General features: G+C 38.9%; 1 long non-coding RNA gene across 4 annotated transcripts in view; it reads right to left on the minus strand.

Annotated features, from left to right (window-relative positions):
• LOC103876737 overlaps window positions 1–16,941 on the minus strand; it is a 633,632-nt gene that overhangs the window by 566,863 nt on the left and 49,828 nt on the right. For 3 of the 4 annotated variants that reach the window (XR_004178378.1, XR_002516525.2, XR_002516523.2), the window contains exon 4: window positions 1,481–1,559. This is a non-coding gene — a long non-coding RNA (uncharacterized LOC103876737). Of the gene's footprint in view, window positions 1–419; window positions 1,167–1,480; window positions 1,560–16,941 lie in introns of those variants that run through there. The other variant, XR_002516522.2, reaches the window with a different exon arrangement.

Below are 16,941 nucleotides of genomic sequence, written 5' to 3' on the forward strand. Positions count from 1 at the left end.
CTCTTTACTTACTGTTTTGTGCTATATTCTAATCCCCACTCATTTTTATCCATCTGTCATATCTCTGTACAATAGAAAGAAAACTAATAGCAATCAATGCATCTCTTTAGGGCTGGGCATTTAAGTTAGAAGAACTCATTTAGCCTGCCCCAACATTAATACCATGAGGTGACTTTATGGGTAACAGTGACTCATTCAGGTTTTTTGTTTTTGTTCTAAGACAGGGTCTCACTCTGTTGCCCAGCCTGGAGTGGAGTAGCATAACTCTAGCTCAGTGAGGCTTCAAACTCCTGGGCTCAAGTGATCTTCCCACCTCAGCCTCCAATGTAGCTGGGACTATAGGCATGTGCTACCATAACAAGCTAAGGTTTTTTTTCTTGTTTTTAAATTTTTTGTAGAGACAGAGTATCACTATGTTGCTCAGGCTGATCTCAAACTCCTGGGCTCAAGCAGTCCTCCCACCTCAGCCTCTCGAAGTGCTGGGAGTACAGATGTGAGCCACCAAACTCGGTCTACTCATTCAGTTTGACTAACCTTCTCCAAAACTCCAGCCCTGCAGGTTGTAGGCAGGATGTGAACTGAGTTCTACTTGACTCTAAGGCCCATGTCCTGCCTATTACTCCAAATTATGTAATTATCCCCAGCTGATAAGCGAAGAAACTAAAGCTCAAAGACATTCATTCAATAACAGGCCCAGACCAAGGTCTCACAGCTGAGAAGACTCAGAGCTGAGTCAAACCCAGATCCTATGCCTCCAAGTGCCGGCAATGTCTTTTGCAGCAGCTCTCCCCTTTCTAAGTGTAAGAATGAATCACATCGCATTAGTGGCTGTGTCTGGCTCTAAGATGTTTCCTTTTCTTCTGTCAGTATCAGAATGGAGAGAGGCGATGCAAGTGAAGGCCATCAGTCACTTGGAAAAACTCTGAATAGAGCCCATTAGCCATAAGAACAAGATGTTTTGGGACACCTTTCGGAGATTCTCTTCCAGGAATCTTTTCAGTACAATTATAACCTTGTCCCTGTTATCAAAGGACTGTCAGCAGCACTTCAGGAACTCACCTGCTGCTAAAATGTCCCACAGGCCAATAGAAAATCTTTCTCAATCAGGAACAGAAAGTCAGAGGCTCTTCCTGATTGTCAGGGACCCACCTCCGTGTCCCGCTGACCTTTGTGAGGCAGAGATAAAGAATGTAAGAAGCTCACTCCTGAGGTCTTTTCCTTCACTGCCACTGAGGATATTTAATATTTTTACTTTCAGGTACACAAACAAAGATGGAAAACAAAACCTCCCTTATTTTATGAGTAATTCCTTTAGAGAAGACTTAGAGAAACTTGAAAACCTTCAACCAAAAAACAAGTAATAGAATCTGCCATTATGAGACATTATGCTGTTTTATACGAATTATTGCATTTCAGCCTTAGAGAAAATGACAGATGAGATCCTGAGTTTAAGCACGTGTACATGGTTTAAAGGGCTTACCTTAACACGGACAGCTACTCGGGGGCAGGGATGTTCTTTCTACAGCACAAATCTCCATCCCATAGAAACCTTTTTTTGCCTGAAACACAGGCAAGAATGGTGATAAGTGCTTGGACAGAGAGGTACAAGTCTTCCCATTCACTGCTAAGGAAGCACAATCCTCAGCACCCACCCAACTTAGCTGTCCCCCTCCCACTTTCCAAAACCATGGCGGACATGGGGCCTGTGAATTGTGAGGCAGAAGAACAGGGCCATAGTACTGGTGCCCTAGTCAGCCCACAGAAAGCTGGTGATTTGAGACAAGTGACTCACCCTCTCTGAGCCTCAAATCACACACACCTAAAGGAGAACTTTGGTCATCTGCAAAAGTACTGTAGCTCTAATGCTCCTTGAATTAATAATCCCCAAATATGAATGTTTATAATCCTATAGATTGACATAAAACATTAAATTATCTGATTCAATAATTAATAAATGGAGGTACAATTGCATGTTTTAATTTCTCATAACTTTCGACTAAATTCACAGAGGATTAGAGAAATATCAAACTCAATTTACAGATTTTTAAACCACAAATTGTTCCTGCTTTTGAAAGGGCAGAAGTAAACAATAACTAACATTAACATAATATTTTAATGTTTATAAAATCCACATGTCACTAAGTCTTCACAAGTCTTGGAAGCAGACATTGATGTTCCCAGATCACTAAGACCCAGTGAGGATAAACGAGTTTTCCCAGACAGACAGGGTTAGTAATTGGCAGAGCCAGGACAGAAATCCTTGTCTCAACTCCAAGTCTCGTGTTTTTGCCACTAGCACACCTTTCCCTGAGATTAACAGTCAACAAAATCTATTTTTTACCTTACAATGAATTAAAATTCAGTAGTTATCCTCAAAGGTATCACTAGACTTATTTAATGCAACCATTTGGAATGTGACAAAATTTCTGAATAAAACGTGGGTTACTTATTTATTAAAGTTGCAGTTTTTCATTTTCTAAGAGCAAAGGTGAGCAAAGACGAAATATTTCCACATTTTGCCACTGAAAGGAAATCATTTTTAAAACCAGAGATTCAGTAAGATCCCATTCGCAGGTTTGACTCAGTTCTGAGCTGTCAAAACACGTGTTGCTACCCAGAGCTAAAACTGTTTCTAATGTACCTTTCAAATATTGCGACCAAACCGACAGAGTTTTCAAGTTCCTTTGTTGTTTAAATGAAGCAGAGGTATTATTTCCTGACAAATAAAAATGCATTAAAACGCCATAAATATACTTGTTCCCCGACTGAGGGAAAGAGAGTTAGCCCGTGGGGAGGTTTGAAAAACGGGCACTGTTTCCTACAACACAGGGAAGTCTAAGCTAAGGTTTTAGAAGCTGTTCAGCTGCTCTCTGCGGGGAGCTGAGAGGTGATAGAGGCCTTGTGTGGCCAGGATGTACACACAGAACGCAGACACTCCCTCAGGCCCTGAGTGCCCTAAAAATCTGGAGGGACACCAGAGAAGATGGAGTAAACTGAAACCTGGAGTTCTGGGAGGGGTAAAGACAGAAACAGATGAAGTCAGGCCTTCTCCATCCTATGCTGGAGGTTCGGATCCTCATCCTGTGAGTCTGAGCCTGCTGATGTTGAAGCCAGAGGGCGCACACACTGCAAAGTTACCAAAGCAAAGATATCAGATATGATATCTGATACAGGTAATATACATGTTATGTTATATATATGAGAGAAACTGAAAGATTGGTTTGCTGTATGGAGATAGGAATATATTTATGGAGGAAGAGGCCCACAACCACAAAAGTGTCTAGGGCTCATAAAAGTTGTAATGCAGCCCTGTCCCCTTTCTCTAGCCTTTCCCCTGGTTATTTCCTGCCCACTATTTAAGGCTTCGTTGAGGGGGCAACTTCTACAATAAAGCTTCTGAGAAACAGGAGACAAAAAGCAAGAGAAACTTAAAAGCTAGAAATCAGAATTATTGCAGGAACACCAGGCTCGCATTGGAATAACTTGGTACATGCCATGGGGAGAGAACCGAAGCTTCTGTCCTTGCAAGGCCTTTAGGAGACAGAAATGCAAAATGAACAAAGCTGCATATGTAGGCAGGAGTCAAAGACAAATTACTTTACAAACATAATGAGGAATGAAGGAAATCCATAGAATCTCATTTACTCCCCCTGGGTATGGAGAACACTTCTTTGCCAATCAATTCTCATTATTGATTAGCTAATAAGAAGCTGCATTCACAGCTGCAGGCAACAGCGAGTTCACGCTCACTGGGAAACAGCTTTCTCTAGGGAATAAAGGAGTCGGTGAGGAGACTGGGTTGTGAGAGCTTCCTTCCATCGCGAGAGCCACTGAGGAAGGAAACACTCCCTGTTGTGCTATGAAAATACTTTTGACTTGTTAAGAACTTACACTTGTCCGTTTGCAACTCATTCATACTAAGGAAATATTTCTGGAAGTGAAAAACCAACATAATTATATGTTCAGAACAGATTGGTTAGTTTTGTATTCAAATTTCATCCTTTCGTTTTTCTCTTTTACTGGAAATGAAAAAAAAACGAAGAAATATTCATATATATGTATATATGTGCATAAAATTAAAATCTGATACCTATCTACCAGAGTATTCCTGGAATTCTTTAATAATTAAATAAGATTCTCTTATAATTATCACTTTTTTTTAACTTCAGAAGCTTAGAAACAGCTCCTACTAACTCTCTAAGCACTCTCCTATGTATTGTGCTGTTAATTTAATGAAGAAATTAAATCTTTCTTAGTATATTTAGGAATAAAGTTCCCAAGTTTTGGATAATCTCATGAGTTCCAGCTAAGTAGAATGTAGGTATAAATGGTTTCCCAATATTTATGACAATATTTGAGCTAAGCGTTCAAAGGGTTCAAATGGCAATGTGTTGCCACTCATAATCTTGGTAAATGGCTAGTGTCTGTTGAACAAAAGGAAAACTAATAGTGAGAAAATCTAAATAATGTAGCCACAATTAAATAGTTAGAAATATTTTTAACAGCAAAGTTTCAATGATGAGATAATTGGGCACTTTTTCACTCCAGCTGATAAAAATCAAAGAAAATGTTATAACGTCACTACGATTTTCTATGGTTATAAACTTAGGTATTTATCTAACGTCTCCTAGTCTCTTTTCTCATGTTGAAAAGAAGGCTAATAACTACTCATTTACACAGTCATCACTATTTCAGCAAATATTCATTGAGTTTCTGCTACCTTCAGGACTCGTTTTATATACTAAATGTGGATGAGCACCTGGAATATATTGGATATTATTATTTTTGTGGGATAAAGTAAGCAAGCATAGTCTTGTAGGCTACATTCACTCTTGAAGTTTTTCCTCCTACCTAAAGTCAAGAAGCTTCATAAAGTTCTTCCCAACAAAACAGCACTGGAAGGTGGGCCCTTTGCAGCAACCACCGCACATCCACATAGGAAGAGAGAGAGAGACCTCCAGCCATTTCCTGTATTTGTATCAATGTGAAGAAGGGTGATAAAATCAACCCACCTGAGCAATAAACATGAGCGGCAAACTCATTAGAGTTAAGGAAAACTCTAAAGCTTGAAACTGTGCAGTTGAAGAGACAAAATATTTTACAGTGTATATTAATATCATGAGCAGTACAAAGGAGGCTTATTAGGACACAGAAATAGCCAACCACAAGGTCCAAATGACAACAGAAGAAAATCAAAACCAGAACAGAAAAAGACTCACCAATTAAACCCAACTAAAGGTTTCGCTAAAATCCTAATTTGGAGGATTTAACGGTATAAATTAGAGGTACTCTTTTGCATTGAAGGGATATCAAGTGTTTGTGGTGTGTAATATACTGAGTAGAATTTATTTCAAAGCCTGATTTCCGTCTACACTATGTTTTAGTTGACCTTAGAGCATTTAGTTAAAAGAATCACGGAAAGACTGAAAAAGAGAGACAATAGGGTCATCAACTCTCTATTGCCTAAAATGAGTTCACCAGTAAGAAATGTCTCTTACAAAATCAGAGAAGAACAAGGCCAACCCCTGCTCTGTTTGGAACATCCCTAAAAATAAATGTCATGAGCTTAAACACTGCATATTGAAAATTTGCAAGCATGCACCTCTCTGTTGGTGCTTTTTACATGTGACTCATTGAGGAATGCATTATCTTCAAACTGTTCTGCTTTTTAAATTTTTAATATATCTGCAACTCTTTTATATTTCAGAGGTGATTCGTCCACCCAAAATCCAACCGTGATTACTGCAGCCTACAAATGTATTCGGTAATTGTTTTGCTTCTTATAATTTCTTTTTATAAAACCAGGTTCTAAAATCCTCTTACTTCCCATTATCAAATTGGTTGTTTTAGAAAACATTTTGATATTTATAGCTGGATTTCTGCTGAAATTATACTACACCAAGTTAGAGTTTAATTCATTTCTTTAAAGGTTGCTACTAGTTTAAACTTCATTATGTTTCAGAGGTAATTTGTCCACCAGATTTGTTTTAGACCCATTGTTTTTAAATCATAGGTGCATTTTTAAAAATCAAGGTTTTATGTCATTTCAAACAATTGGGTCATGTTACATTTACTTTTGTACACAGTTCAGTTTGATCCTCATTGCTGTTTATAAAAGGACTACTATTCAATAGAGCTCTCAAATCAATGCAACTCTCTTCAGGGAAGAGGTATTTATGCTCTATCTTTTGCATCCAGTTACAAAGTAGAGCTACAGATTGCTACAGTAATCATAACACTACAGAACAATTACATTGATCGTGCAGTAGATATGATTGGGCAGGTTTATTTTGTTGTTTTTGTTTTGTTTTTGAGACAGTCTCACTCTGTCACCCAGGCTGGACTGCAGTGGCACCATCACAGCTCACTGCAGCCTCGACCACCAGGACCAGGTGATCCTCCCACTTCAGCTTCCCAGGTAGCTAGCACTACAGGTACACTGTACCATACCTGGCTAATTTTTTGCATTTTCTGTAGAGAAGAGGTTTTTCCATGTTTCCCAGGCTGGTCTCAAACTCCTGAGCTCAAGCAATCTGCCCACCTCAGCCTCCCAAAGTGCTGGGATTACAGGTGTGAGCCACCACACCTGGCCTAACTGGGCAGTTTTCATTTCAAACTGAAAGTTACAATTTTCACTAAGCACTAATAAATACTAAAAAAGTAATCATTCCCCAAACCAAAAGTAAACTGTTGTAACTAAAATAGCATATTTTTAGTTATTAATTCCCCTGACTCTGCCAAACAAGGAAGGATCATGCTTGAGAAAAAAGAAAGAAGAAGAAAAAAGCCCTGTGATTTGATGAGCTGAGTACTACCCGACCCAAACGCAGTTTTGCCTCTCTCTACTGTGTGTCCTGGTGTAAGGAAAGAGTCCCTCTGGGCCTCATGCATATCCTCATACGTATCCTCATAAGCCTGGCCCAGATGATGTTTCAGGTTCCTTTCTAACGACTTTTTACAACTATTAGTTTACTCTTAAATAAAGAGCAGAATTGGGTTCATGTCAGACCCCTGCTTTAGATCTGCTGAGGAGGAAGTTTCTTAGTCACGTAAGCATCCATAGCTAGGTGTATTATTGCCACATTTGGTATTGTGACTTAATAATGTAATGAAAATTTAGAATAGATTAGGTTTAGTAACTAAAATGCATCAGCCTATTATGTCAAGACTGTCTCTGAAACTGCTAGGATTCCCAGGAACTGTTTGATGGTATACACTTACTTGAATGTGGAATTATTCCTGATTGGCTTACAAAATAGCTCCCCACCGTTCAGAGACCAGGGAGCTCTATTAATGTAGTTCTGGGAATATGGAAGGACCTACCTGCGAAGGTCTTCACTCTGACCACAGTACCTTCACTCTGACCTCCATCAGCAAGTTGCTAAAAGCTGCAAGGAAAACTGTGTTCTCCTACTTCCCAAGGCACCTTTGATCATTTATAATCTCCCCTAGGGCAGTTTATTCCATGCAGCTGATCTTTGTTCCAAGTGTTTTTTATTTGAAAATTGCAAACAGGTGGCTAAACTAACATTGCAAGTCTTTAGGGTCACTTGCCCACACCCTAAAGATCTCCGCCATTACTCTTGGTTATTGCCGCTCAATGATGCTTCCCTTATCTTCAGCCTGCTCTTCTGAGTGATTTTTCTGAAATCCTACCTCCTGACTAGACTCACTTACCCATTGGCAAGTCTGGGCTCCCCAAATCCTCCCTTTACAGCCTGTGCAATTTGTAAGCAGTCACCCTCCCTTTATCCTCTTTGCCCAAAGCTTCATGTAACAGATTAAATTCCTGTAATCGCTTTTCCTGTGTCATTCCTCTAATCCTTTTACCATTCTACTTTGCCTTTGTGGTGTTTATTTCTACCATTTTCAAGTTACTTTACTTTGTATGGCAAATAGCAAGAGATACAATGTTCAAATAAGGCAGAGACCTGAATAGGAATTTCCGAGACTCTGTGATAAGGTCAGAGTTCCCAGAAGGATGCTGTGTGGCCTTGGACTAGTCAGATAGGAGATACCTTCCAGGATTCACTTAAAACCTCCCTGTGTCTTTGAAGAAGCACAGAACAGATTCCTCATTCATGGAAGAGTTTCACGTAGCAAGTGGTAGATGCAAATGCTTGGAAACAAATCTTAGGCACTTATTCCAGTCATAATTATTTATCTTTAATAATGTTTTTAATAAATGACCTTACAGATTTCTCCATATCAGAGTTGACTTATTTATTGATCCTGATTATTAATGTGTATTTTGGTATCAGCATGTCACTTCCTTGAGGGATCAAAGCCAAAGAACCCCAATAAATGTAGGCTCATTCTCACAACCTTGCTGAAGTCCATCAAACTAAGGCAGGGAAGTAAAAATGTGGAAAACCATCCTGGAAAAATTAGTCTGCTTCATTTGTCTAAAAACAGGAGGAAAAAGGTGCTAAAGAAAAATGAGAGAGAAAGAAAACCATATTGTCATATTGGCCATTCAAGGTTGTTTACCAGAGCCTTCATACCTGCCTCTAACCACTGCCTCCCTCAAGCCCTCCATTTTCCAGGGATAGGGCAAATGAGATCATATATTTGAAGTGCTTGGTCTCCTTGTAGGGAAGGGGTCATATAAATCCTTAGTGTTGTCACTTTCTATTCTCCCCATGCCTTTGACCTTAGCTCACTGAAAGTGATTTATAACTGGTTGTAAGGGCTCCTGAGAACAACTCCATCCACCTCACGGGGAAAGAGGCCCTAGACAGGGAGCACCTGGCAAGTCACACTCCCTTGACCACGGGACTCCCACTCCACTGCTTGAATAAACATAATTATCAAGACAATAGCAGCTGTGACTTGTCTTCTGGTGGCAAGAGGTAAGTTATTGTCTGCCAAGGTGGGAGCTAAATCAGAATGCAGGCTTCCCTCCCCACCTGCCCACGTTTGCTCCAGAAAGGGGAATAAGGGGGAGTGACTTGTGCTGCTTTGGAATCCTATCCTATAAGACAGCTCCACAGAAAAATGTTGTTGCCATTGTTTTCATTCTCTAGGTTCAGGGAGGCAAGAAGGGAAAACAGATGCAGAAACTTCCTTCGAGAAGGCTGATAAAATAAGTAACAAGCAGTCAAATTAAAAAAAAAAAATAGTTATATTAATCCCCTGCTTTATTTTGTGTAACATCATTTTGTTCTGAAGCATCCAACCCAAAAAGCTCCATCTTCTTTACACCCACAGCCAGTTACAATTCTCTATCAGCTGTGCCTCCTAAATATTCTTTAATTCGCTCCTTTATTTCCACTGCTGTTGCCTTTACTAGGAGCCCAGTATCCTGATTTTAAGACCTCTTCAGAAAACTTCAGGCTAGGCATGATGGCTCATGCCTGTAAACCCAGCACTTTCAGAGGCTGAGGTAGGAGGATCACTTGAGGTCAGGAGTTCAAGAGCAGACTCTAGCCAACATGGTAAAACCTCATCTCTACTAAAAAAGAAAAAAAAGAAAAAAAAAAGCATATATATATATGTGTGTGTGTGTGTGTGTATACATATACATATATATGTATATATACACACACGTGTGTGTGTGTGTGTGTGTGTATATATATATATATATATCAGAGTTTGGTGGCACGCACCTGTAGTCCCAACTACTTGGGAGGCTGAGGCAAGAGAATCTCTTGAGGGTGGGAGGTGGAGGTTGCAGTAAGCCAAGATCACACCATGCACTCCAGCCTGGGTTACACAGTAAGATTCTAGCTCCAAAAAAACAAATAAATAAATAAAAAGGATCAGCCTAAAGCAAAGATCCTAACATTGGTACCAGCATATAATGCAGGGACAGCTACGAAGAGGACATGAAAACCAGAGAGCATTCTGCTGTCATAGACACAGGAGTATGGGGATGGGAGCTCTAGCCCGAGAATGAGGAAGGAGGTGTTTAGTGTTATCACTAACCAGACACCTCCCTAAGGTGTTTCCATGGCTCCAGCTATCTGTTCAGCATGAGGCACTTCAGCACTCACAATCTCATCTCCAAATATTTTTTCAGTCTCACCTTTTATTCCCCCTCCCACTGCAGTCATCCTATAGTCTAAATTAAAATATAAAGCAGAGACTTCAAGCCTTTGCTGCTCCATGTCATAACCATTCCCAGGAATACTATTTGACCCTTATGCAACTGGCAAATCCCATTTGTTCTTCACAATTTAAAGGACAGCTCCCTCTTTTGAGATCTTATTTCTCTTTATAGGCACCTGCCTCTGTACATCAACAAATGGTTTTTCATCTAACTATTACGTTCTTACATGACAATATTTTAACTATTTCTTTATGTTTTTGTTTTTCCCACTAGACTGAGTTTTTCCTCCAGGAAAACCCTGGGTTTTAATAATCATTTTATTTCTAGCATCCAGCACTATGACTGAAATATGTTTTTATAACACATATGTTACTGAATTCAAATTAAACTGTATAGGCGGAGGGGGTTATAAAGTGGAGGTGAGAATGAGAGGAAAAATAAGCAAAAGCAATTTAGGAATTAGAGATTTTTTACTCATTATCCTAAAATGTGAGTTTATGTTTCATAATAAGAAGGAGAAGGTAGATGTGATATGGTTGATGGGATAGGATGGAACGAAATGGGATGGAATGGGATGAGTACATCCTTTTCATTATACCTCACCAAAAATAATGCTATACTGTATTTATGTGTATCACTTACTATATATCACTCATTGTTTTAAGGGTTCAATAAACATTAAGTACTTTAAATCTCGTAACAGCACAATAAAGTAGGTACAATGGTTTGGACTCTTTTACATTCTTTTGACAACTTTTACGTTCTCAATTACTAAAAATCCACCAGAGCTTAATTTGTGGGGATTATATCTATAAATATTTTATACATTAGAAATTAAAAACTGTAGAATATAAAAGAATTCATATGTATTAATTTTAAATATACATCTTAACATAAATGACATATTTTTGAAAAATTATCTTTCAAAATAAAAAAATTACTGAGAGAAGTAGCATTGCTTTACATTTTTCAAATCTTTAATGTCTAGTTACTAGAATTCAGCTAAATTGCCATTTCTGCTTCTGCATTCAATCTGTTGTGATGTGTCATTTTGGTTGAAGTATATGAAGAAAATCTGGCCTCACCTAGGAATGTGGTTAGAAGGAGAAGTTTTTAATAGGCTTCTCACATAATGGTTAATATATATTTTTTATATACCAAAACTGACAAGTTGTAGTTTCTTAAAGGTTAGTAGTTGTGTGGAATCTGAACCTATATCAATAATCGTTTTCTGCTCTGTTACGTTAAAGTCCTTTGATCTACCTTATAGTTAGAGTAGAACTATTACTCATGTTCGATTTTGAACACAGTGTGTTGGTAATTTGAAATGTATGGGCTCATTAAATTATAAAGATCTTTCAAGTGTTGAAACACAGTATCAAATATAGCATTCCCCCAAATCATAGCCATTAATATCACCACCAATCTCATCGGATATATCCTTAAGTATTGGGAAGCTGCCAAGCTCACAGATGAGTTTTCCAAAACTCTGACTTTCACTTCAAAGCTTGACTTTTATCACTGGCAACAAATATTACCAATTTTTTAGGTAATCAGCTCACTTTGTTCACTTTTGAGACTATACCTGCCAAATACCAAAGTACAGATGAGCTTTGTTCCATCTGTTCATTGTTCTTTTATATAAACATAATATTAATGAAAGAAAAATGGCTAGTTTCGCTCACAACTGAAACAATCACAAGTGCTTTTGTAGAGAAAACAATTGTGCTCTACTGTGCAGCAGAAATGCTTTATAAGGACTTCTCATTTGTTAGACAGAATTTTTGTAAAGTGTGCTTAGAGGTTGAGATCTAATAATATTAATAATATTTACTCTTTTATCAAAAACATTCTTACATTAAACTTTTTCTTTCTGCAAGTGTGTGATGGTGAAGAATGAAACAACTACTAGTACAGTCTAGTGCCACCACCCTTTTGCAAAATCAGTGCAAATGTAAACACAGTGAAAAAGGCAAAAAGTGTCTGTGTTGACTCCTAGATCCATTGAAAGAATTTCAGGGACCCCCAATAGTCTACATGTGATTGAACTTCTAACTTAACATATTTTGGGGATAAGGAATTAAAGTTCATGAGTTTTCATTCACTATCACACAGCTTGTAAATGGTGGACACAGAATTCAAACTCAGGCACCCAAACTCTATAGGATCTGTGGTACGTCCTATTGTTTCACCATATCATGCTTTCTTTATTCTTTGAATGATTCGGAGCATTTTCAGAAGCAATAATCAAATATGTGATGTTCTTATCTGCTATCTTTAGAACCTAACCCCCAGTGAGATGAAACTCTATCATAAATATATATTCAACAAATGACAGAGAGAACAGTTCTGTAGGCAGATGCCCAGACATGCTAATTTCTTCAGGAGAAAGCCATAAAACAGAAAGGAGCATGGAGATTTTTGGGAACTTAGAAGAGGCATGAATGGTTTAACTCTGCTGATGACATAATCAGGAACCTGCCCAGTTAGAGGCTTGATCTCCAACCTGGGAATCTTAGGTCAACAGACTCTATCCAGGCTGAACTATTCTGACCCCAGGGTACGTTACTACAAAGAGGATCACAGTGGACAACTTGCTGTATCAGGTATATCAGGGACCAGTCATCAGAGGAGAGTTTCTTGTCTTCCATGACCAATTCTACCTGCCTGTTGTATTCACCTTCCTTATTCTTATTTGTCTTCCTCTCTTGACTTCCCAAAGTCTGTGCTCCTCTGGCCTCTCACTCTTACCATCATGCGCTCCTTCTCTACACTGGATCATTCTTAGCATCTTAACAACTTGATCTAGTTTCACCCATCTTACACAACAACAAAACGCAAAAGCTTCCCTGAAGCCACATCGTCATCCAGGTCCTGCCCATTTCTCAGCCCGTTTCAGAGTCTAGCATCTTGAAAGAGTTATGTACACACTTGACATCCACCTCCCCACCTCCTCACCTTTCTGTCACTGCACAAACACTCTCCTCCCCAGCAGACTGCATGGAAATGACTCTTTCCAGGGTCTCAGTCACCTAGTGTTGCCAAACCTGCACTAATTTTACTCAACGTCCCCGGTGCACTGAAACTTCTTGAAACACTCTCTTCTCCAAGCTTCTGTGATCCCAATCTCTTTCGTCCCCTCTTACTCCAATTATCAAATGCATCTCCCTGGCATGTGCCAGTGTTTCTCAGCACTCAAGCTTTGCCTACATTATTAGGGGATCTCATCTATTTACACAACTTTCAGTACTGTCTGTGCTAATCATTTCAAAAGCTTCATCTATCCCTGACCCCTTCTCAGAATTCAATCTTGTTTACCCAACTATTTCCTGGATGGTTCCATGTCTTTGTCTCATTGGCATCTCAAACTTAACATATCTGATAATGACTTCTTAGTTTCACCTCTGAAAACTTTTGAAAACTTTCTTCGCCATATGTCCCCACAATCTCAATAAATTGTGCCACCATTCACCCAGCTGTTCAAGTGAAAAATACGGGAGTCATTAGGTTACTTAACCCTCTGCATCACTCCCAAAACTAAATGTATTATCAAGGACTTGTGGTTGTATTTCTAAGGAAATGGGAACATGCGTATCCATCTGTGCGTGGCCAGGGGGCAGGGGTGATTTGAATTCCACCTACACTTCTTCATCTCCACTACGCCACCACCCTTGGTCAGGCCATTCTTTCAACCCACTGTCACCTGTTCTATTACATTACATCTCTAACTGGTCTTGCTGCTCTCAGTTTTGCATTTTTTTAATCTCTTTCCATATAGCCACCGGTGATTCCATAAGCATATACATTGGATTAATATCACTGCGCTACTTAAAAGTCCTCCATTACTTTCCATTTTAGCATTATATTGAGTCATGTTACCCATTATCATAGAGGCAACAATTATTTAACTTCTTCCCAATTTCAAGAACACACCGAGACATTTTGTTTTGGGGCCTTGGTCACACTTGTCCCATCTGCCTGGAAGCCTCTTCATTTAACTCAAAGCTTGGCTTCTTTCTACCCCTCAGGTCTCAGCTCAAAGGTAGCCTACCCAGTGAAGCCTAATACTTTATTCTTCATCATGGAAACACATTCATATCTATTTTGTATCTTGTAATAATTTACTTATTTGTTAGTTATTCTGTTTATTTTTGTTTCCTCCAGTATCCTTAGCTCTATTAAGTCAGGAACTAATACTCTGTTTGGTATGCTTCTTTATAACTGAGGCCTTTCACAGGGCTTGGCTCAATAAGCATGCATTAAGCCAGTCAATAATATTCTATCCTATCTCAAGATGTCTATATTATTGTGTGAAATTTAGAGAAAACTTTCCTCTTAAAAAATTGTATACTATACATGATGGTCTAAAATAGAATCAGGGAGCCTGGTGCGGTGGCTCACGCCAGTAATCTCAGCACTGTGAGAGGCTGAGGTTGGCAGATCACCTGAGATCAGGAGCTCGAGACCAGCCTGGCCAACATGGTAAATGCTTTCTCTACTAAAATCTACTAAAAATACAAAAAAATAGCTGGGTGTGGTAGTGCATGCCTGTAATCCCAGATGCTCGGGAGGTTGAGGCACAAGAATTACCTGAGCCCAGATGTTGGGGGTTGCAGTGAGCTAAGATTGTACCACTGCACTCCAGCCTGGGTGACAGAACCAAACTCCATCTAAACCATTGTTAAAATTACGGTTGGGTTTCAAAGAGCTACATGTTGACTTTTGGATTTCAAATATTCATTGTTACTCTGATAGGTGAATTTAAATTTGTTTTAGTATGTGTCACACTCCTAGGTACTTTTCTAAATACTTTGTATATTTTAATTTATCTTTTCACCCAATAGCCTCATGGAATAGTGAAAGAAATAAAAATATTCTCCCCAAAATATTAAGGATTGCTAATGACACTGAAAACTCAGGGAAACACGCTGCCTCCACTTCTACTTGCCTGATCACAGGACATAAATCCTTCCTTACTGAAAACAGCACTTGTATATTGTTCCAGAGAAGGCACCAGCAGGCACCAATAGGATCTGGAAACAGATTGTACCATCTTTCCACATTCTCCCACCTTTTAAAAGGCTGGAACTGCTCTCTCTCTCTCTCTCATTTGCCTTGCCAGTAAGTAGGATTTCTGGCTCTTTCTGAAAACACTATTTAAGCAAACCCTCTAAGCTACCACCTTGAGAGAGAAATACTTTTGAGTAGAGGCCTTTCCCACACAATTGGTACATTATACATTAATGTATTTCTGCTTGTATTTCTTTCATTAATCTGACTTTTGGTTTCAAGAGAGTATCTCAACTGAGAACCTAAAAAGGAAAATATATATATATTTTCTCTTCTACAATAGGTATGTATTTTATCTCTATCATACAGATGAGAAAATTTAGGCACACAGGGTTTTTATTTTATTTTTTTAAGGAAGTTGATTAAAATGACATAACTAGGAATCTCAAGAGGACCCACACATCCTCGGAAAAAAAGCATACTGCTCCCGCAGGACCCAGGAGAGACTCCAAATACTGTGTTGGTATCCACAGCGGAGAGACCCATAGATGGTTCACATCACAGGACTCTGTGCAGACAATCCTCAGTACCAGCTTGGAGCCAGCAGATTTGCTGGGTGGCTAGACCAAGAAGAAAGATAACAATCACTGCAGATTGGCTCACAGGAAGCCACATCCTCAGGAAAAGGGGGAGAGTACTACATCAAGGGAACACCCCATAGATCGAAAGAATCTGAACAACAACCTTCAGCCCTAGACCTTCCCTCTGACAGAGCCCACCCAAATGATAAGGAACCAGAAAATCAACTCTGGTAATATGACAAAACAAGGCTCTTTAACACCCCCAAACAAATCACACTAGTTCACAGCAATAGATCCAAACCAAGAAGAAATCCCTGATTTATTTGAAAAAGAATTCAGGAGGTTAGTTATTAAGCTAATCAGGGAGGCATCAGAGAAAGGTAAAGCCCAGTGCAAGGAAATCCTAAAAGGCTATTCAAGAAGCAATGAGAGAAATATTCAAGGAAATATATAGCATAAAGGAAAAATAATCAAAACTTCAGGAAATATTGGACACACTTACAGAAGTGCAAAATGCTCTGGAAAGTCTCAGCAATAGAGTTGAACAAGTAGAAGAAAGAAATTCAAAGCTCAAAGACAAGGTCTTCAAATTAACTCAATCCAACAGAGACAAAGGAAAAAGAATAAGAAAATACGAACAAAGTCTCTAAGAAGTCTGGGATTATGTTAAATGACCAAACCTAAGAAGAATTGGTGTTCCTGAGAAGGAAGAGAAATCTAAAAGTTTGAAAAACATATTTTGGGGAATAATCGAGGAAAACTTCCCTGGCCTTGCTAGAGACATAGACATCCAAATACAAGAAGCACAAAGAACACCTGGAAAATTCATCACAAAAAGATCATCACCTAGGCACATTATTATCAGGTTGTCCAAAGTTAAGACGAAGGAAAGAATCTTAAGAGCTGTGAGGCAAAAGCACCAGGTAACCTATAAAAGAAAACCTATCAGATTAACAGTGGATTTCTCAACAGAAACCCTACAAGCTGGAAGGAATTGGGGCCCTATCTTTAGCCTCCTTAAACAAGACAATTATCAGCCAAGAGTTTTGTGTCCAGTGAAACTAAGCATCATATATGAAGGAAAGATACAGTTGTTTTCAAATAAACAAATGAGAGAGTTTGCCACTACCAAGCCACCACTACAAGAAATGCTAAAAGGACCTCTAAATCTTGAAACAAATCCTGGAAGCACATCAAAATAGAACCTCTTTAAAGCATAAATCACACAGGACCTACAAAACAAAAATACAAGTTATAAAGCACAAAAAGATCAAGGTACACAGGCAACAAATAGTACAA

This window comes from Papio anubis, chromosome 14 (assembly GCF_008728515.1).
Source record: "Papio anubis isolate 15944 chromosome 14, Panubis1.0, whole genome shotgun sequence".
NCBI classification, from domain to species: Eukaryota; Metazoa; Chordata; class Mammalia; order Primates; family Cercopithecidae; genus Papio; species Papio anubis.